The 21,841-nt window shown below is 41.7% G+C and overlaps 1 protein-coding gene and 1 long non-coding RNA gene across 2 annotated transcripts in view; one reads left to right on the top strand and one right to left on the bottom strand.

Moving 5' to 3' along the window:
• fam110b (family with sequence similarity 110 member B) overlaps nucleotides 1-21,841 on the bottom strand; it is a 57,218-nt gene that overhangs the window by 15,728 nt on the left and 19,649 nt on the right. The window contains exon 2 of the mRNA XM_026148438.1: nucleotides 13,213-13,328. The gene's annotated coding sequence lies outside the window, so the exon portion shown is untranslated. The remainder of the gene's footprint in view (nucleotides 1-13,212; nucleotides 13,329-21,841) is intronic.
• On the top strand, nucleotides 289-2,234 carry LOC113009874 (uncharacterized). The gene is made up of 3 exons (XR_003270255.1): nucleotides 289-1,812; nucleotides 1,887-2,031; nucleotides 2,114-2,234. It is a non-coding gene; the product is annotated as an uncharacterized LOC113009874 (long non-coding RNA).

The following is a 21,841-nucleotide window of genomic DNA, read 5'->3' as shown; positions in this document are numbered from 1 at the left end:
GTCACAGAGCAGCTGTATTTGTACTGACATTAGATTACACACAGGTGCACTCTGTTTAGTCATTAGCACTCATCAGGCAACGTCTATGGGCAACTGACTGCACTCAGACCAAAGGGGGCTGAATAATTACGCACACCCCACTTTGCAGTTATTTATTTGTAACAAATTGTGGAATCATGTATGATTTTCGTTCCACTTCTCACGTGTGCACCACTTTGTGTTGGTCTTTAACCTGGAATTCCAATAACATTGATTCATGTTTGTGGCTGTAATGTGACAAAATGTGGGAAAGTTCAAGGGGGCCCAATACTTTTGCAAGCCACTGTAAGTGAGAAAGTGATATTACTATTACCAAAGTGATCAATATATTAAATAAAGGAATTTCCATTACAAGAGGTAAACTGATTTCTTGAGTTGAATATGACAATTTAAAAAAAGGGAACTAGGAACTAGGCAACACCAAACTGACCGGAGTGAGGAATTATCAAAAGAAATAAGAATAATAAAACACACCCTGGACAAAAAACACATGTGAAGAACGGGGAAAGAAAATGCTAAACAAACATTTTATGAATTGGGATCAAAAGCAACACAAATTCTAGCGAGGCGCCTTAGAACACAAAGAACTAAACACTCAATACCTAAAATTAGAGACCTATCTACTAATGAATTCGACCCAGAGATGATTCAAACAATCTTTAAAAGTGCCTATGAGATGCTGTGCTCCACACCTACTGATTCAAATGTGACTGAAATCCAAAACTACTTGTTCAAATTGGACCTTCCAACAACAGACACAAACCTGAGCGAAGCATTAACATCTATGAAGGAATTAGACAACGTTAGCAAACTGAAGGCAAACAAAAGCCCCGGGAGTGACGGAGCTTTTCCTTTAACTGGACACTTAAGGCTACTATCCAGCCCTCAGGGACGCTGTCATCCCAGTAATCCCAAAAGAAGGCAGAAACAAAGACTACTGTGAGACTACTGTTCTCTGTTATAGAGAGGATGGGTTTTAGTAGGAATATACAAGCCCTTTACATTGAACCAATGGCACCCTTCCAGACAGATTGACACTCTATAGAGCCGCTACACTTGCTGTTTAAGCCCCTCGTTGTTTGTCTTGTTCACTGAACCCTTGGCCCAAGAAATCAGGCAAAACAGTGACATTAGAGCAGTGGTTCACAAGTGTGTGGCGCACCCCACCACACACTTGTGAACCTCGCAGAAAAGTCATGCAGAACTAATGTTGAACATCAGAATCACTTTTATGGCGCAACAAAGAAATTTAATATACTATTTAATAATATGTGCATCTGCTGCAGCCGCTGAAAAGCTGCAGCCGCTGAAAAGCTGCAGCCATGTGTGTGTCGACAGCCGCAATAAGAAGTGTACTGAAAAGTGTGAACATGTGGTCGGGTCTGTCATACATCGTTTACAGTGATGCCGAAACCCAGGATTGGGGCACGAGACACCCAGCCACATGTTCGCACTTTCAACTTACACACGCGGCTGCAGCGGCTGCGCATATTATATATTATATAAATATCAGGCAGGCAGGAGGCCAAGGGTTTAATTCAAAACTTTGCAGTTAGAGAAGGAGCACGGAGGACTCTCTTTACCGAATTTAAGATAACGTTTGTGTCATGGTCCGTGGTCCTGTGTCTGTGGAATGCGTGATGCTCGGGTAGCCACACCCCCGGGCTGGGCCATCACCAGCACACCTGCTCTCCATCCCGGTGGTTACACGGAGATCCACTTAATCCGGCGCTGACGGATGCTCCACGCCAGTTCGTAGTCATCCCCACAGTGGTAACCAGACTTCCACGAAAAGTGTGCATTCTCTTCTGCTTGGAACTTTGTTTAACCTGCCTACTTCTGTCCAGGTTTCTACTCGGCGTCTGCTACCTGCCTGTCCTCCGGCTCAACTGGATCTCGCGGTGCTCACCTGGCCCACTCGCCATTCCACGGACTTCCTGCCCCCACGGACTGCCACACTTCCCTCCCGAGCTCCCACGGTTCCGTTCTATCGTAAGCCCCTACTCTAACTCAGTCCTGATATGTTCTCCCCGCTTCCTGGCTCCCTAGTAATCATCTCCCCTTTCTATTGCAGCCCCCCGCCGTCCCGATCCCGGCTTCCTCGTGTCATTGTTTCCCCGGATTTTTAGTTTCTGTTTTGCTCTCTACTTTCCCCGGGTCGCCTTTCGTTGTTTTATTAAAGTGTCTTTTTGTTAGCTCGGAGTCTGCGCCTGGATCCTTTCGTGCCCGCACACCACGGCGCATGACAGTTTGTAGTCCACCCAAATGAGATAAATAGTGTGTTGATGCTCTTCAGACTTCCACTTCCAGAGTTCCACCTCAGGCCAGAATATGAGAGAAATATATCAGACCCCAGGAAGAGGATAACATACTTGTAACAGAAACACTGGCAGTATGGACAGAGATAGTAAAGAGATATGAACTGGAGGGAGAGTGCCATCTGCTGCTGTGGCCTTCACACACCAGGAGAGACTGACCAGACTTTTACAAGTGGACCGACAGAGGCATAACAGCAACAGGCAGCGTGGCTGATGGAAATACCTTTAAGTTATTGGAAAAAGTAAAAGAAACAAATAATTTAAAATAGAGAATAAAGACTTATTCCAGAATCTGCAGACACTTCTATAGTCGTGTCCAAATTCATGGGCTGCATCCTCCTGAGGACCCGGCCTTCGCGGTCTACGTGGGCTGGGTCCTCAGAAGGTCGGGTTGGCCGGAAGTAAACGGCTGTGAAATTGGACGGTCTAGCCTTCTGATTAGCGTCACCGCTGTCTCAGCGTCTGCTCCTTGATATCTAAAATATAACAGGACACTGGTGTAAATTCTCGACCATCTCACACTTCTGTTTAATCAGTTTTCTGTTTGATGTTTATTCAGCTGTGTAAAAACCACCCGGGGGATTAATAAAGTTTTATTTTATCTAATCGAATCTAATAACTTTAATCTCAGCCAAACCGATTTACTCACGAACAAATAAAACACTGAAAAAAGCCAAACATTAACATTTTTAGATTATCTAAGTGAATTATATATTACGTTTAACCTGAGTAGCGAAAGACCGCGGTGATCTGAAAATGATGTGCCGGGAGTTTGCTGTTCTCGGCGGCTCCAGTGACCCTCGAGCTTCCAGCTATCTATCGAGCTGGTGGGTAGCAGACGTCTCCGAAAACGTCGGAGCACTTTTGAAAATATGTGATATCTTGATAAACTGACAACCAACAGCTACATTCTCGCCTGAAAATGTTTATTTATAAAAGTTTATTTTGTGACCCAGAAAGAGTAATAAGAGTAATATTAAAAACTTAGTAGCGTCCGCCATTGTTGAAAACTGGAATTGGCTGAGCTGTGCTATGAATTCTAGGATAAGGTGGGCCACGAAGGACACACTCGACCCATCCTTCAAATTCGGAGAAAAAGAGGACACATTTGTCGGCTGTGTTCAGAGGAGTCTACGAATTTGGACAGCTTTCCGTCGCATCGCTGTGATGTAATCGGCCTACAAATGCCTCAGGAGGATGCAGCCCATGAATTTGGACACGCCCTATGACACTCAGGTGAAACCACAGCTACCAGTTAACTGTAGTATGCTGATGAAGACGATGTGGAATCCTATCAAACAGGTGCCATCTACAGCAGTTTCTAAACTTAACAATTGGTACTTTTAAATACTCTAGGAACAACAAGTAGGCCTGCAGAGCGAGAGCGAAGTGCTCTAATGGGGTGATATGGTACTACAAGGTCATTAAGATAAGATGGGGCCTGATTATTTAAGACTTTGTATGTGAGGAGCAGGATTTTGAATTCAATCCTGGATTTAACAGGAAGCCAATGAAGGGAAGCCAAAACAGGAGAAATATGCTCTCTCTTTCTAGTCCCTGTCAGGACTCTTGCTGCAGCACTTTGGATTAGCTGAAGGCTTTTCAGGGAGTTTTTAGGACATCCTGATAATAATGAATTACAGTCGTCCAGCCTGGAAGTAATAAATGCATGAACTAGTTTTTCAGCGTCACTCTGAGACAGGATATTTCTAACTTTAGAGATGTTGCACAAATGGAAGAACGCAGTCTTACATATTTGTTTAATATGTGCATTGAAGGACATGTCCTGGTCAAAAATGACTCCAAGGTTCCTCACAGCGTTACTGGAGGCCAAGGTAATGCCATCCAGAGTAAGAATCTGGTTAGATACCATATTTCTAAGATTTTCAGGGCCGAGTACAATAACCTCAGTTTTATCTGAATTAAGAAGCAGAAAGTTAGCGGCCATCCAGGTCTTTATGTCTTTAAGACATTCCTGCAGTTTAACTCATTGGTGTGTGTTATCTGGCTTCATGGACAGATAGAGCTGGGTGTCATCTGCATAGCAGTGTAAATGTATGCTATGTCTTCTGATGATGCTGCCTAAGGGAAGCACAGAGATGAGTCCACTGTCAGAGGCCATAAGAAGATCATTTGTAACCTTCACTAAAGCTGTTTCTGTGCTGTGCTGAGCTCTGAAACCTGACTGAAACTCTTCAAATAAACCTCTGCAGATGATCTGTTAGCTGTTTGACAACTACTCTTTCAAGGATGTTTGATATGGAAGGAAGGTTGGAGATTGGCCTATAATTAGCTAAGACTGCTGGGTCTAGAGATGCTTTTTGAGTAAAGGTTTAACTACAGCCAGCTTGAAGGCCTGTGGTACATAACTGATTATTAGAGATAGGTTGATCATATTTAAGATCGAAGCATTACTTAATGGCAGGACTTCTTTGAGCAGTTTTGTAGGAATGGGGTCTAAAAGACACGTTGATGGTTTGGAGGAAGTAATTATTGTAGTTAATGTGGTTCTCTTATTTAAAACTGAAGTAAAAAAACAAAACAAACAAACCCTGATTTTCTTTTTTTTTTTTCTTTCAATTTGAATTAAGCTGCAAGCACCAATCAGCAGGCCCTGGCACCTTTGCTCACCTCCGTAGTCATAGCCCTTTATTGTGAGGATGTAGCCCCAAATGTAGTCATGTAGTTCTAACAGTGATCAGTATGAATACATATTGTGCACAGTATCATTTAAGCAATGCTATCAAACCAGATTAGATCAATATTAAATGTGTTCTATATTTGAAAGGTAAGCAGCAGAGCTGCTCTCCATGCTATTCCAAATAGCCTTCTATAATCTCAACTTTGGTCAGACCCCCCCTAACCCTGACCCTTATAGAAGTGCTCTATAAGGGTGACACGGTACTATGAAGTCTTTAAGATTAGATGGGCCCGGTTATTAATGACCTTATCTATGAGGAGAGGGATTCTATGTCCTTTTCTTTTTCAAAGTCCTCCATTTGGAAACAAATGTCTCTTTGTCCAAATTATTAATTATTAATTAACTGTATAAAATTACAGTAAAGTAACAGTAAAATTTGTTTTGTTCCCAAATGATTCTGGAGATCATCACAATGAAAAGTTAGTCGACACGTTTGCATTGCCCTTTTTAAAATTATGCTTTTGTGACATGAATGTGCGTCAGGTGGTGGTCAGGGCTATCCAGACTGACAAGTGGGACATTGAATTCCACCTCTCTGGTGGGGAGGGAGCCTGAGATTGTCTAAATTGGGGTCTGTACAATAGCAAATGCAGAAAAACATGTTTTAAGAAAGCAAATAAGTTGGTGTTCAAAAGAATATGATCGTTTGCTTGCAGAACACCAGGAGAGACGAGTCCTCCGTCACAGATGGTGTGGTCAGTGAGGATGGTCACCTGCAGGTTCAAGGTCATTGCATCTCCAACCCACATCCACTCCCACTGTACCTAAGGGAAGTTCTTCTGCACATACATTTGGATCACCCAAATCCATGACAGTCGTTCAGGCAGTCATGCCTGGACTGGAAACAAACATCTCTAAAATATTACAACATACCAGCTTCTGTGACTGAATGCAAAACAAATGTGTTGTTTGACCTAGAGACTGCACTTGTGACTGAACAATAAATACATTTTATATTGATTATATCAGTAATGTACCTTCCAATACAAAGTTATGGAAAGTCTAACCTTCAGACTAATTTCAGAATAATTAAATCTTTCTTTCATTGTAAGGTTTAAATTGTCCATCAAATAAATGTAAAAAATTCTTTTTAAGGCAACGAGTTTGCAGATTTTTTAAGTTCAAAAAAGTTCAAACTAATTCGATTGAACAGTAAAATTACAACAGGATTTGAAACGGTGCAGCATATTGAACTGAAGGTTTTAAATTCTAAGGGCAATGGAGAAAGCATCATCGGATGGCTGTTCCTGCTCTTAATGTGTTATAGCCCGGTCCTCTCTGGCACAGCTGGCTGCCGGCAGAGCCCGCGGGCACGCCACTGCAACCCCCTCTGGCCTCTGCTCCGTAGCTGCGGGGTGACCTCTCGTTTGGGGCTCTACTCAGCTCTTCCCAGGATCGTGGCACGCCCCCCCCCCCCTTTGGTGGTCCTCCTCGGGTCCTTGTACTCTGGGGCCTCTGGATATCTGGGGCCTGGATCTCCTCCATACCTGCTTCATGCCCTGGAGGACGGGGCTGTGGCCCCCCCACACCCTAGCAGATTGTTACATGGAGAAACCTTTGGAATTCAAGCATGCTGATCCACACAGGTATGCACACAGGTGTACGCACGGGTATTCACAGACGCGGACTACAGCTTTCTTGGCTGCTGCCTCAAAGCACATTGTGCGCTGTCTATCTTGTGTGCTGCACAATATCGTTTATTATTTAATATCTACTGATATCTACTGCTAGCTAGTTTATTGTGATGGTGCTGTTTTTTTTTTTTATTATGTTGCTCTTTGTTGTTTGCTTTCTCTTCTGTTTTTTTTCTCCATACAGGTGATCCAGGTGTTTTGTTTGTTTTTCTTTTTTTTCTTTCTTCCCCCCCTTCTCACCGTCTCTTCTCCCCTCTGGTTTTCTTTCTCTCCCTCTCTTTCTTTCATTCTTTCTCCCTGTCCTATCCCCCAGTCATGTCTGTCCCGTTTGTAGCAACTGAAAATAAAATAAATTCATAATTTAAAAAAAAAAAAGTGTTATTGCTACTGTTTTTTATTTTATTTTTCATTATTTTCCCAGTTATTTGGTTATATTGTAGCGTTGTACGGATATTTAAAACAGGTCACGTGTCTTAGTGACAAGCTGAGCTTGCCATTATTAGATTTTGCCAGCAACAAAGATTTGGAGAGGAGATTGCTACGTTGTCAAGTGGGAAAGGTTCTGTGAGCAGACACAGCTCAATTTATAGATTAGATCCTTATCTTGACGATGAAGGCCTCTTAAGAGTTGGGGGACGACTGACAAAGGGCTCCTTATCAGAAGAAATAAAGCATCCCTTTGTTCTTGCAAAGGATCAACATGTAGCAAGTCTCATCCTAAAGCACATTCATCAACAGCTTGGTCATAGCGGTCGTAACCACACCTTATCCACACTAAGGAGAAAATACTGGATCACAAAGGCCAACTCAGCTGTAAGGAAGGTTATCGCAGAATGTAATTTTTGCAGAAAATATCATGGAAAAGCCTTGGAGAAAAAGATGGCAGATTTACCCAAGGAAAGAATTTTGCCAGATAACCCACCATTCACCAACGTCGGAGTTGATTACTTCGGACCTATTGAAGTGAAAAGAGGACGAGGTACAGCTAAACGCTATGGAGTCATTTTCACCTGTTTAGCCAGCCGAGCAGTGCACTTGGAAGTGGCTAGCTCTCTAAGCACAGATGCCTGCATTAATGCTTTGCGCCGTTTTGTGAGTCGAAGAGGTCAAGTTGCTCACATCCAATCGGAAAATGGAACCAACTTTGTCGGAGCAGACAGAGAGTTAAGGGAGGCTCTTGAATTGCTGAAACGTACCCAAATAGCGGATGCTTTGCGACACATTGGAATAAGATGGAGTTTTAATCTGCCTGGAGCGTCACATCATGGTGGAATTTGGGAACGGATAATTCGTATGATCAGAAAGATTCTGAGATCCGTTCTTCAGCAACAACAGTTGGACGACGATGGATTAAATATGGTTCTATGTGAAATTGAAGCAATTTTAAATGACAGACCCATCACAAAGCTTTCTGATGATCCAAAAGACCTAGAGCCACTTACACCAAATCACATCCTCCTGATGAAAGGAAAACCATCTTTACCACCCGGACTATTTGACCCTCAGGATATGTATCTGAAGAGAAGATGGAAACAGGCTCAGTACATCTCAGATCTTTTTTGGAAACGATGGATACGCGAATACCTGCCTTTGTTACAGGAGAGACAAAAATGGAACCAAAAGAAGAAGAATCTAAAACCTGGAGATATAGTCATTATAATGGATTCTTCTGCACCACGTGGTTCCTGGCCACTTGGAAGAGTTCTGGAAGCCATTCGTGACAAAAAGGACTTGTGCGATCTGCACGTTTAAAAACAAAGACTAATATTCTGGAAAGACCTGTAACTAAACTTTGCTTGTTACATGAGACTGTAATCTAAAAGTGTGTTATTTATGTTTATTTATGTGAATGTATAGGTCTAAAGTAGACTGTATTAGTGGCTCCTTATTTTCTTTGTGATTAGAATTGCCATGTCTGATAGCCATATCAATTAGGGGCCGGGGTGTAGGAGCCATTCTTGGGTTAATACCTTATGTGGTCACTAGAGGTCACCTTTTTCTGTTTTGATTATGTAATGTAAAGGTATTTAAGGTAGACGCACGTAATCGGCGTCAGGTGTGTCATTAAGAAGGCAAACAGTTTGTGACCGTTGCGCTGTTATGCTAAGTCGATACGGAATAAAGACCAAAAAGGACAAGATACATACTGCTGGATTTATTGGACTGTGAACTTAATTCATGCATACCAGTGACATCGCGTCACCCCCGTTAACGACCACCTCAGTGGCTTCAAGCGTAGGCTTAGCCTCTACAATCTGTATAAATAAAGGTGAAATAAAAATTAAAAAAAAAAACCCCTCTGCAACAAAAACATAACAACATGGTCAAATACTAAAGCTGTGCTAAAATGATAACAGTCCCCGCTTTAAACATTTCTCAGAGAACCAGTCATATAACAGATAAAAATGTGTTGGTTATTTTGTTGTTTTAGAGCCCGATGGGGAGTTTACAGGGGGACAGGACTGATGGTAAATGGAAATGAACTGGTTCTTATATAGTGCTTTTCTACTCTTCCTGAGCACTCACAAGTTTTATACAACATGCCTCATGATGATGGATGCATCAGAACTTGGGGATAGTATTTTGCAAAAATATATTTGGGCATGCAAACTGGAGCAGCCAGACTGAAAAAACAGCCTTCTGATTAGTACATGAGCTGCTCTACCTCTTGAGCTACAGCCACTCAATCAGGAAGTCAACTGGAATTCACTTTGGAAGATTTATTGGCTTTTTAGTAGAGCTGGGCGATAGAACGATAACGATATGTATCGCGATATAACTTTTACTCGATAGAGAAATTAAGCTATCGCGATAGACCTCGCCGCTCTTGTCCTCTTTTAAAAAAAAATAAAAAAAAAAAAAAGGTCAGCCAATCCAAATAAAGTAGCGCAGAGCCGAACCAATCACAGCCGCAGTGTCACGTCGCGTCACTTGTTACGTACAGCACAAGTGCCAAGCCGCACGTGTGTTTGTTTGGGAAGCAGCCAGCGGGTAATGGAGCCAGCGCATAATGGAGGAAATGAGTGTGCCGACTAGAAAAATCAACCGAGCGTGACCGAAGAGAAAACAGATGATGGTTCCAATGCCGGAGAGATTGTCGAACGGAAGAGCCATAGAAGTTCCGTAGTTTGAAGGTATTTCGGCTATTTCAAGTCTGACAAAAACAGAGTAGCGTGCACTGTAAATTGTGCCGAAAGCAAGTCTGGAAATACAATAAACTGGTGCATGCGTCACACTGCGCCACGTTATTGTTTCGGTGAAATGAATTTCTACAATACTGTTACTGTTAATTCTACTCTCTGCAGTGTTTAAATGCTTACATATACACACAGTTACTGTCTGTCCACACATACGACTCGGTTCTGCTTCTATGCCGCAGCTTTGTTTACTTTTTCCCACCGAGGCTTCTAGACTTCTGATTGGCCAACATTTCTGCACGGTTAGGAATCTAGCGCCACCTGCTGCTTTGGCATGTTCATAGCAGCGTTTTCCTTCATTTCTCCCTTTATGTGCGGACAGGATTATTTTTTAAAACGAAAACGGAAAATCTCCGTTTTCAAAAATACCCGTGTACGTGTGGACGTAGCCTCAGTCTCTGACTGGAAGTGCTAATTCGTCATTCGGCTTTTGTCAGACTAAAGTAACTGTTAAAACTGTTTGAAAAGCTAAGCTATACAACAAGGAGAGATTGAGAATTTCCTTTTAGTTCTCAGTTTATTTGATATTGACAAAAGTTAGTCAGTTTTGTCTGTTCTTCTGTAAAACAAACTAAGATTTATTTTTAGAATTAATACTTTGTTTCTAAGTGGAATTGACAATTTAGTCTGTTTCATTTGTTCTATTTTGAAACTTAAACGCTTTAGCGGCTGCCTTTTGTGTAGTTTGCAATATTTGCCTTTATTTATCTGAAAAAGTCTCATGTTCCTTAAGTACATCTACCCTGTTGAACTTATTATGGGAAATAAATATTTAAAAACAAGCTGCTGATTATTTCACATTTTACTTGTGAGCAACGGCACATTTAAATCTTACAAATATAGTTATTTGGCTTATATCGTGATAGATATCGTTATCGCCTGAAATGAAAAAAACATATCGTGATATGAAAAAATCTCATATCGCCCAGCTCTACTTTTTAGTAATCTAAAACTGTATGGGCACAGCCTGGGTCTTCTTTATTTATTTGTTCTTGTCTCCTACATTTAGGCAAAAGTAAAACAGACGCCTGTAGCACTTTGACCATGTTGGGATCTCAGTGTTAGCATGGTTCACACCAGCAGGTTGGGAAATGAAGGGTCTTCTCACTGAGTCGGCATCAAGAAACCGTGTGTGATGACTCAACTCCACCTCCTCTCTTTTTTCTCATTTCTCTCTCTCTCTGTTACTTCTAGGCATAGAGCCAAGGAACACAAGCAAACACACACATGCTCACATAGCCTCTAGCTCTTTCTATTTCCTGAGTTAGCAGCATGGTGAGCAGAGGCAGTACACTCCACATTCCCACCAGTATTCATCATACTTCAGCGTCTCTTTCAGAAATTAGCTTTTGGTTCACAATAACCTGGATGAGCAGAAATATTGATTTACATGACCTCCAAGCTGTATTTTTACCAACAGACAGGTAGTGAGGAATAAAGCAAGCTGACACCCATCAGCTATCTCACGTCAACATTCAGATGCAACATTTTCTTTTTATATGATTGTTTCTGAACCTCTGCGCTCTCTCTACACTATACACTGAGAGGGTACCAACCAAGAAAGAAGGCCCTGCTCTAAGATTGACACCTTCAAGTTTGACTGACATTTTCAGCTGCCCACATGAGCAAGCCAAAAGCCTTCAATCCTAAGAACACTGTTCCAGATGTCAAGCATGGTGGTGGCAGCATGATGCTCTGGGGCTGTTTTGCTGACAGTGGTACATCACACAAAGTACACTGAATAATGGAGGACAGCCTCCAAAATCTTCAACTCATCTTCAAACTCAACAGCTAGACATGTGACACTTGGAATATCAGGCACCTCTGGCAGCTTGGAACACATTGAGGTAGTTACACAGCTGATCAGAGAACCCCAGAGAACACAGGTGATCTAGTCGTGCTGTGGTTGGATCTGGCTAATGCCTACGGATCGATACCGCACAAACTGATTGAACTTGCACTTCACCACAACCCTGTTCCCAAGAAGATTAAAGACCTAATCCTGGATTACTATAACAATTTCAGGATGCGAGTCAGAAAAATCAGAATGGCATTGCCTAGAGAAGGAAAAATAACAGGTTGTACCATCTCTATAGCTGCGTCAGCTGAGGTTGTGTGCAGAAGACCCCTGTCCAAGTCTCAAGATAGGCAGCCCCACCTAAGAGCCTACATGGATGTGAAAGAGTGAGCAGCAAGGAGCATGGTCAAGGTGGGTACACTCCAGTTTAGGATTACCAAACTGAATGCAGGCAGACACACGGTTGGGCATTAAAGGAATCGCCAAGGAGAAGCCCATTCAAGCCACACAGACAAGGTGGCTTTAGATTAAGGGGGCTGATCAGTGGACTGCTCCTGGGACATAAGTCGAGGCCTGATCAACCCCAACCGGGTCACTTGGGTGAGTCAGCTAAGACCCAAAACGCCCCATGACCCCAGGCAACGGGACTGTTCATAAATGGTAAATGTACTAGTGCTTATATAGTGCTCTCTACTCTGAGCACTCAAAGTGCTTTACACAACAACACAATATCAATGATGATGCACACCAGCGCATCCTAGGAGATGTTTCTTGCATATGTACATATCCTTGTTTCTTTATGATCACTTCCACCTAGATGAGATTCCCAGTTCCAGACTCACTGAAGCTTCCCCGCAGCATATTACTCCAAACACCATGTTTCACTCACAGTGTGCACTGTGTCTCTGCAAAAGTGGAGGCAGTCCATTCTTGTCCAGGGTTTTGGTGCTTTCCTTCTTTGAGACTACGATGGCCGACTTGACAAACTCATCCATTAGAGTCTTTCTACAGTTACTCTGTAGAAATTTGGAGCTAACCCTCAGTTTGAACTTGAGGCGACTTTTGTTGTGATTTGGCGCTATATAAATAAAATTGAATTGAATTGAATTGAATTTTGCAAGCTTTGTGCCTTGGCTCAATAAAATAAAGATAATTTGTGCTTTCTGAAAAAAATAACTAGTATGTTTAAAAATGCACTTTTCATTTTATTTTTATAGGAGGGAAAATAATTTTACCCTCATCTGCACGCGGCCATTTGGTTATAACATCAGTGATACTACAGCCTGGGGAGCTGCTATTCAAATTCCAAAATAGCATTTTATATGATATGATGATATTGCAACTTAATGAATTACAATTTCTACACTAATACAACACAGACCAGGAATTCTGCTCTCTTGGGTTTTGTTTATTCATAAAATAATTTTGGTAAGCTGTTGGATCTTCAAGCTGCATGTCTCAGGTTTTTTTTTAAACTAATAATATCTTTAAAAAAAATGTCATTACATAAACTAAGTTTTTTTACTTGTTTAGAGCAGTCGGCCTCCCTGGACGCTTTAAGCTTTCGCTATTGGCTGTCAGAGCTGGACTCCTCCTCCTTCTCTGCCAGTTGCTCCAGATTATCAGTCGGTGTCACAGTGCCTAAAGAAAAGAAAACACATTAGAAAATAAAAGATTTGATCATGATGAGTGACATTACTGACATCAAAATAGAGCATCTTACATCACTGGTGCTGCTTTTACTCCAAACATAAGCAGCGAGCAATATAAGCAAATCGAGAAGCTCGCTATATTCCAAGATCTAGAAATGAAGCCATTTAAGCACATGTTGCAAAACAATCCAGAGAGATAAATATCAGAGAAAAGGATTCCTTGATGCATGTTAGTATCACAGAAAGTCATTATTATTATTATTATTACTATTATAGCGGTGTCATTATTATAAAACATTATAAAAACAGACAGTAAGAGTGGGAGGCCAGTGCTTAATGGAACCAGTCCTGTTGTTTGTCCCAGGATTTGGACTACTGATATGTTACACATATCCATCCATCCATCGCAGCCAGGTCAGCCAAATGTCCCAGAAACAGAAAACTGTGATCTAAAAGGAGTTTGACCACCACAGCTAGAACAAGCTGCCTCCATTTGAACCAGATGCAGGTACGGCCTTTTCTCCTTGACCTTTCAGTGCTACTGATGCTTCAGCTGATTGATGTGATGATAACTGAACTGTACACATAATGCGTGCTGCTGGAATGACTTTCAGTAGTTGAATAAATTAACAAAAGCTTATTTATCTTTGCTTCTAATCAGGATGAAATATGAGAATTTAAGGCCCTTTTGAAGTGGTTTTCTTTCTTCAAACATTTCAGACATTTGCTATCAACCACTCTCCTCAGCTCTCACACACTGTAGTTCAGCGGTCCCTAACCATTTTTTGGGCCACGGACCGGTTTAATGTCAGACAATATTTTCACGGACCGGCCTTTAAGGTGTCGCAGATAAATACAACAAAGTAAAATGATACGACCAAGACAAAAACTGTGGTATTTTGTAAATGAAGTAATTAAAGCGAAGTCACTGTGCAACTGTGTAACTTTATTAGCAGCGTACTCCTGAAATGCGGCAACAACACTGAGAGTAACATCCTCCTCTCTGCCTATAGTCTATGGCTGTATCCCAATTCAGGGTCTGCAGCCTTAAAGGCCGCATTTTAAGGCCGATTACGTCACAGCGACGCGACGAAGGCTGTCCCAATTCAAAGGCTGCTCGAAATGCAGCCTCAAATGCGTCCTTCATTTCCCTGAATTTTAAGGATGGGTCGGTCTATCCTTCGTGGCCCAACATATCCCAGAATGCATAGCGCAGCGGTGGGTGTGGATAATTTTGCCAAAAAAACCGGCGGAAACGGGGCGGCCAAAGAGTAAACTTTAAAAAGTAAGTACTGAATATTATGTCACTTATTTATGTGCGAATGTTTAATAAAGAAGAACATTAAAGCATTACTGTTGGCCACATGTCGGCAAAGTTATGTGACATTAGTGATGTTAGTACTGACTTGGTTTTAAAGCCTTTACTTTTAAATATACCCCGTTCAATAGTCGACCTTAATCTTACAGAGATTGTGATGATTTTGTGGATAATTAAAGTCAGTCATATATCCACAAACACAACAAGCTGAAAGTCAGTGATGCTGCTCAGTTTGCACAAGCAGGATCCACTGCACTGTTAATGTTAGCTATGTTATATTGCTGCCTCTGTTCGGTGGTGTCGAGCCAAACGGACTTTAAAGTGTGTTTGAACGAGCTGACGGTTTTTATAGGCCGATGATTTTTTGTAACGGTATAAACAATGAAAGGTGGTGGATTGGCCAGATGCTGGCAGATGTGTAAAAATAACTCAGTTGTTTGGTGGTGGCTATGGCGGAGCTTCCACAGAGGCAGCAGGTGGATGAGAGAAAGGGGAGGCAGGAGGAGGAGAGCCCCGAGGCAGCTGCAGGTCCGAGTGTCAGGTGAACTGAACTTCAGGTAAGAAGTTATGACCTGCAGTCTATCTGGGTCAGATATAAACCAAGTTTAGGTGGAGTTTATTTTCGTTGTGCTGACTTTTCACAGTCAGTTACAATAACTCGTGCTGCGTGCTAGCTAGCATGACGGAGTTTCTATACAGCTGGGTGGGTGCTATGATGTTACTGATGGTGAACTTTATTTTATTCATAAGGTTAGTTAGTAGAGTTGCCAAATGTTCTGTAAAAAGACGTTATCGTCTCGTATTCAGAGAAAATATTACGCGTTTCATGTTGAGCTGAAAAAGAACAGTTTGTCCCGGACTTCAGCTAGAATGGAAAAAGACACAAAGCTGGAGTTACTCTGTGTTTACGCTGCACAGCTGCCTCTTCTTCTCTCATTCTCTCTCCCTCTCTCTCCTGTTGCTACTTCGATCATGAAACTGATCAATGATCAGCTGATCGGCTTTTCTCTCTTGTTTATTTATCGCCCACTTTGCGCCAGAAACAGGAAACCAGTGGATGTCGCGCTAAACAACAGCAGCACGTTTAAGCTTGATCAGCTGTTGTTAGAATTTATTTAATATTACTTTCTAGTATCAGCTGATGTTTGCTGGAGCCACAGCTGTAAAGCTGCTGGTCATGATATGGTTTGGATATGTAGTGAGAGGGAAACATGAAGATGAAACCAGGAGATGTCCTTACTGAACCATCAGAGCTGTGATGGAGAAACAGGTTTACCTTTTAGGTGACATGGATGAGTTGAAGGGAAGTTATGAACTGTTTCTGAGAGACAAATAACACCAGGATCCTTTTCTAAGCAGCTGACAGCTGGTAACTGTGCAGGGGCGGGTCTAGTTCTGCCAGGGGGGCAGGTAGGGCATTAACAGGGAGAGGGGGGCACAAAGAAACACTTTGTTATTCTCATTTAAAATGTCTCGCTTTTATTAATTAATGATCTGAAGCTTACAACCAAAGTTTTTATCTGACGTAAAATGTATAGAAACCAACAAGACTGTACATCACTGTCACAACAGCGTTTGTTTTCATTCAAAGGCTTTATGGCTTTAATACCTGGGGGGCTGGTCTCTCGTCAAAATGCCCGGGCCGATTTTTTGTCCCAGTCCAGCCCTGGACACGACACGCAGTGAGTTAATCCGAGAAGATGCATTAAAAAAATTAATGGCCGGGCCAGCGGTGCACATCGCAAATCAGCTCGCATAGACACATTAGTTGTGCCGCTTCTTAATGACGGTATCTTAGCAACCCCAACTACCAGATTCATCTTATAATTGGCTAAAAATCACTTCGCCTACCGGTGAGAGGGACGTTGCTAGCTGGCAGTTTTTTTTCAGGCAATGTTGAAATTTCTTCATTCCGACACTTCAAATGCTTCAGGAGCTGTCTGCTCAGCGCAGCATCAGCACCGCAGAAATACACGGATACATCCGTAGACTCGAGACAGAATTCACAATGGGTTTTCGGGGCTTTCAGGTGTTTGGACCAATGTTTTCTTTTCTAATCAAATCAAAAAGCTTTAATGAGCAGCTGGATTTGTCTCGCATTAACTGGTTGGACACAGAGGACATCGAAATGCAGCTGATTGAACTGAAAAGCTCGACTCTGTGGGGTCAAAGTTTGTAGAACTACGGACGCAGCTGGAATCCACAGCTGTGCGTGTGTTCATGGAGCTGCATGTTCACCTGCTGGACGTCACTACCTGACAAGTTTAACTGTCTTCAGAACATTGCAGAGGCCTTATTGACAGTGTTTGGCTCTACATGTCTGTGTGAGCAGATTTTCTCTCACACGAGTCCTCAGGTAGCCGTGTGAATGCTGGACACTCGGAGACCTGTGTGTCTGAGTGGGAGACCAGAGGTCACATTAACATGTGTGTCTCTGTATTAACAAACATGCCATATTGGCCCAGTTTATTTTTCTTATCATTGTTGTGAGGAGACCGTAAATAGCATTTGCATTTTCTGTTGTTCAGTTCATTTGCTGTTGTGGATAAAAAGTCTTTTTTTGTTTCAAAATAGCTGATAACTATTCGCTGATAGCTGCCAACATCTGTGAACAAATATAATTCTATAAAGTTTTTCTATATAGTGAGTAACTGTTAATTTAGAGTATTATTAAATTTATTGCTAATACAGTCATATGGCACACTGACCTCTGAGGAAATTTTAGATGCACTCATCACCAGAAAGGTTGCCGACCCCTTTCTGTTCCCTGTTTGTGAAGGACTGCTAGAAAAGTTTAACATAACTGTCTGTGCTGAATCAGTCTTATTAGGTAATGTTCAAATCATTTTATCATCCCAGTGTTTTCAGTGTGGGAGAAAGTACTCAGAGTACTCAGGGCCTTCAAGTTACACACTATGAAAGGCAGCAACAAGTTTAATGTTCAGAAACCTAAAGTCTGTATCAGCAGCAGAATGGAGCTAAAATAAATGTTTGTTTCAGTTCTATGAAGCTTTGAGGATTTTGGATCAGTAGCTGCTGTGTTTGTTGCATCATATTGCTGTAATTGTTTATATGCTTTATATATTCTGAGGTAAGTTGATCTATAGTGTTACATCATATTCTATAAGGATGTTATGTGTTTGTAGACTTTCTGCCCAGTTTGACCCATTTAGCAGACGTCAGCCTGTTTAAGGCTCTGATATCTATTCTGTGTGACTTACAGCAGTTATGACATGGTCTGATTTTCTCACCCAATAAAGGAATATTTCATATATCAGTCTACTCTTCATTCTATTAGAAACAGTTTTCACAGCTCGTACATTTTCATTTCACACATATATGTAAGCATTGAGCCAAATTTAGTAATGCCAACAAATTAAACGAAGAATATTATATATAATACATCTATATACACTGTCAAAGATACTTGAGTGTCTTTGAGTGAAGATTTAAGGTGATAGGAAATATAAATAACTGCAACTTGAATCTTTACTGAAGCTCAGAGTTTGACAGAGTTCAAGTTCACTGCTGTAATAACTAATAATGATTAATATGATAATAACTTCGATATTGGCCATATTATATTTACATTTCCAAAGTGAGATGACTTTAGTCTCATGAGCAACATTAACTAATTGTTATTTACTAACTAATCTTAAATGACTGTTCAGCACAGACATGAAGCCCAACAATCATGTTTACAGTCCCGTGGTCTCAGCCTCAGATACTCAACTAATCAAAGTGATGTCATGAAAAAATGAACAAAAAAAAAAGTTTTTCTCCATTTCTGTCACACAAAGCTGTATGAAACGTTTCTCGCGGTTAGATCCATGGTTGCTAGGCAACCTGAGCAGCGCGACGAAGGCTAGACCGTCCCATTTAAAAGCCTCTCACTTCTGCACTCGTACTTCCTAGTACGCACCGTACAAAAAATAAAAATAGTTGTTTTTCTGTTTCAATCACTCATCTTAGCAGTAGGATTTACATGAAAGGAGAAACAAATTAAGTTTGCGTGAAAATGTAAATTTTTGTCACTCTCTGGTCAACTGACTCAGTGACTCAAATGACTCCAAGAACCCGATTCACTTTGGTGAGTGACTCATCCAAACTCGATTCAGTAAAAATAATCGAATTTACCATCACTGATGTAAACAAACAATCGCTCTACGCTCTTCAAACATCAAAATATATCATTTGATTTTTTTTATGACAGCAATGGTGAGTGTTCCACCCTCTGCTCTTTTTAACTTAACGTAATCTTTCCGTTTTCGTATTTTGGACATGATTTTTGAGTCCACCTTCGCAGTAGCAATTGACTGCAAAATAAAGCTACCAGAAATGTGCAACCCTACATCCGGTCTTAAAACAGGAAGTTAGCATTTTCTCGTGCACGGGGTCTATTAATGCTCTCTGGTTGCTATGGTAGTGCGTAAATATTTCTTTCAGAATAAGACACACAACTACAACATGGGAAAAAACCCAGGGAAACCATTTTACTCACCGTCTATACCTAAAAACACAAGCCGACATGTATTTTTACATTTCTGTTTTCTTGCATTTTACTGTGACTGTATGTTGAACTCTGAGGCCAAACTATGGGTGACCTGAAGCTGTAGTTCAAGGCTTTCTGTGTGGACACAGACAGCGCAGTAGAGATGATCCTTCTGCTCTGCAGATGGCGTTAAAGCTCCACACTGCAACAAATACCCACAAAATATGCACAGTAGGTGCCCACCATCCACAGTCTGAGTGAGACCAGATTCATCACGCTTTTCCATTTGAGTCTGTCTCTGCTGGCCATTTTGTATCAGCAATTTTAAATGTTTTCTCCTGGATTAAGACATATTTGTCTCTCCAGTCCACATGGACACTCTCAGGCTCCTCTCAGTGGAAAAGCACAACCTGGTAGACACATGCAGAGTTTTACAGTGACAAAGTTGACAGGAATATTAAAATTAATTCAAAGTGGAGACATAGCTGTGAAGCAGAGACTTGTAGAGAAGCCACTGGCTGAATGTTGGATATCAGTTCAGGTCAACACTGACGCCTGACTGACAACACACTGAAAAAATGTCGCTTCTTCACATCATCACATCTCTGTGAGGCTCTTCAGTGTGAAGAAAAACTGCAAAGCTGCAAAGGAGTACTGCAGCTTTTCCTCAGCCCGACTCAGCTTCGACTGGAACGCATCACTGCCTCCATGCAAGTACGTGAAAGGAGTTCGTGCAGTGCGTCATACTAATGGCTGTGATAGTCTACCCACAGCTCACAATGAGGTCATACTAGGCCAAACAGTCCTTACAGTATGACTTCATATTTGTATTGTTAATTACAACTAGGGCTGCCACGATTACGTCAACTATCAAAATCGTCGACGACTAATTTAATAGTCGACACGTCATTTGAAGCTTTGTAAGATCCCAAAAGATGCAGGAATAAGTAGTAGGATTTAAGAGAGTAATAACGGACTGAAACAGAAGATGGCAGCACTGCATGTACAAGGATGCAGGGGCAGGGATAGCTCAGTAGGTAAAGTGGTCGCCCCGTGATCGGAAGGTCGGCGGTTCGAATCCACTTAACGGCTACCCTGAGGTACCCCTGAGCAAGGTACCGTCCCTACACACTGCTCCCCGGGCGCCTGCTTAGTGGGCTGCCCACTGCTTCACTGAGTGAATGGGTCAAATGCAGAGAAAAACAAGTAATTTCCCCATGGGGATCAATAAAGTATCCATTATTATTATTATTATTATGCCAGCTGCCGTTAAACTCCGAAGAAGAAGAAGCTGTGTCCGGTATCGTGCCAAACTAGGGCTGTATCCCAATTCAGGGTCTGCAGCCTTAAAGTACGCAGCCTCAACGATCCTCAAGGGCCGCGTACTCGAAGACCGCTAAGGCTCGTAAAATGGGACGGTCTAGCCTCCGTTGCGCTGCCCAAGTTGCCTAGCAACCATGATACTAACAGCTGGAAACGTGTCATACAGCTTTGTTTGACAGAAATGAAGGAGACAATCTTTTGTTCATTTGTTTGTTTGTTTCTACATGAGCTTTGATCATTCTCTGTAAGATTAAGCTCAGCTATTGAACGGCGTATATTTTAAAGTAAAGGCTGTAAGTTAGTACAAACGTCACTAATGTCACATAACTTCGCCGACGTTTAACATATTTTCAGGCGAGAATGTAGCTGTGTAAACTTCAAATAAATATCTGCTCAGTTTATCAAGACACCACATATTTTCAAAAGCGCTCCGACGTTTTCAGAGACGTCTGTTACCCACCAGCTCGATAGCTAGCCGGGGTTCAAGGCTCATTAGAGTGTGAGATGCTCGAGAATATACTCCGGTGTCCTGTTATATTTTAGACAGCAAGGAGCAGACGGCTGAGTTTATTAAACTTCACTCAAACAATCTGCAAATTTCTTTAAAATTTAATAAACTATCATCTTGTCTTTATTTTTAGTTAGCACATACCTTAAACACTTCAAGCTGTAAGATAATGATAGTTATATACGAGCAGATGCTGCTGGTGCAATAAGCTGTAGTTTTACGTCCAATGGATGATGATCTGATTAGTCGACTAATCGCAAAAATAATCGGTGACTAGTCGACTATCAAAACAATCATTTGTGGCAGCCCTAATTACAACAAATTAAACATGGCTAAAGGAGGTGACACACAGGTATTGTGTTTGTGTAAAAACGTTACAGTTTACACTTACTGTAAGTATTGACTTCCAGCTGTCATCTTAGTTTAGTTCTTCCTGGTCCCAGCCTACCTCATTTACTAGCTGACATCATCTGGGCCTGTGCTGATTGGTTCTACATCAGTGACTCACAGTGGTGAGTGTGTGAGTGGTATGTGGCGTACATGCACCAGCTCAGAGGTCCAGATGGTCACTCAGTGGGAGCTGGAGTCCCACCAAATAACCTGCTAGCTATACTAAAACTACACAGCAGTAGTGCTTCTGTACATTCAGAAGGAGAAAAAACAACAGAACACCTACACCGTTAAAGTCAGCAACACTCAAAAACGTTTGTCAAAAACATTGTTAACTCTGCAGTGGACTGCAGTAGCAGGTTTTCTGGCAGGTTGTTTGTGCAGCATATTGATATATAAGCATGCTGCATTGCATGCAATGCATGAGGGGCGGTTTGGGGTTTAGGTTCTTACTCAAAGACATGTTGATAC

Source organism: Astatotilapia calliptera, chromosome 18, assembly GCF_900246225.1.
Source record: "Astatotilapia calliptera chromosome 18, fAstCal1.2, whole genome shotgun sequence".
Taxonomy (NCBI): Eukaryota; Metazoa; Chordata; class Actinopteri; order Cichliformes; family Cichlidae; genus Astatotilapia; species Astatotilapia calliptera.
This window is presented reverse-complemented; position numbering and strand designations above follow the sequence as displayed.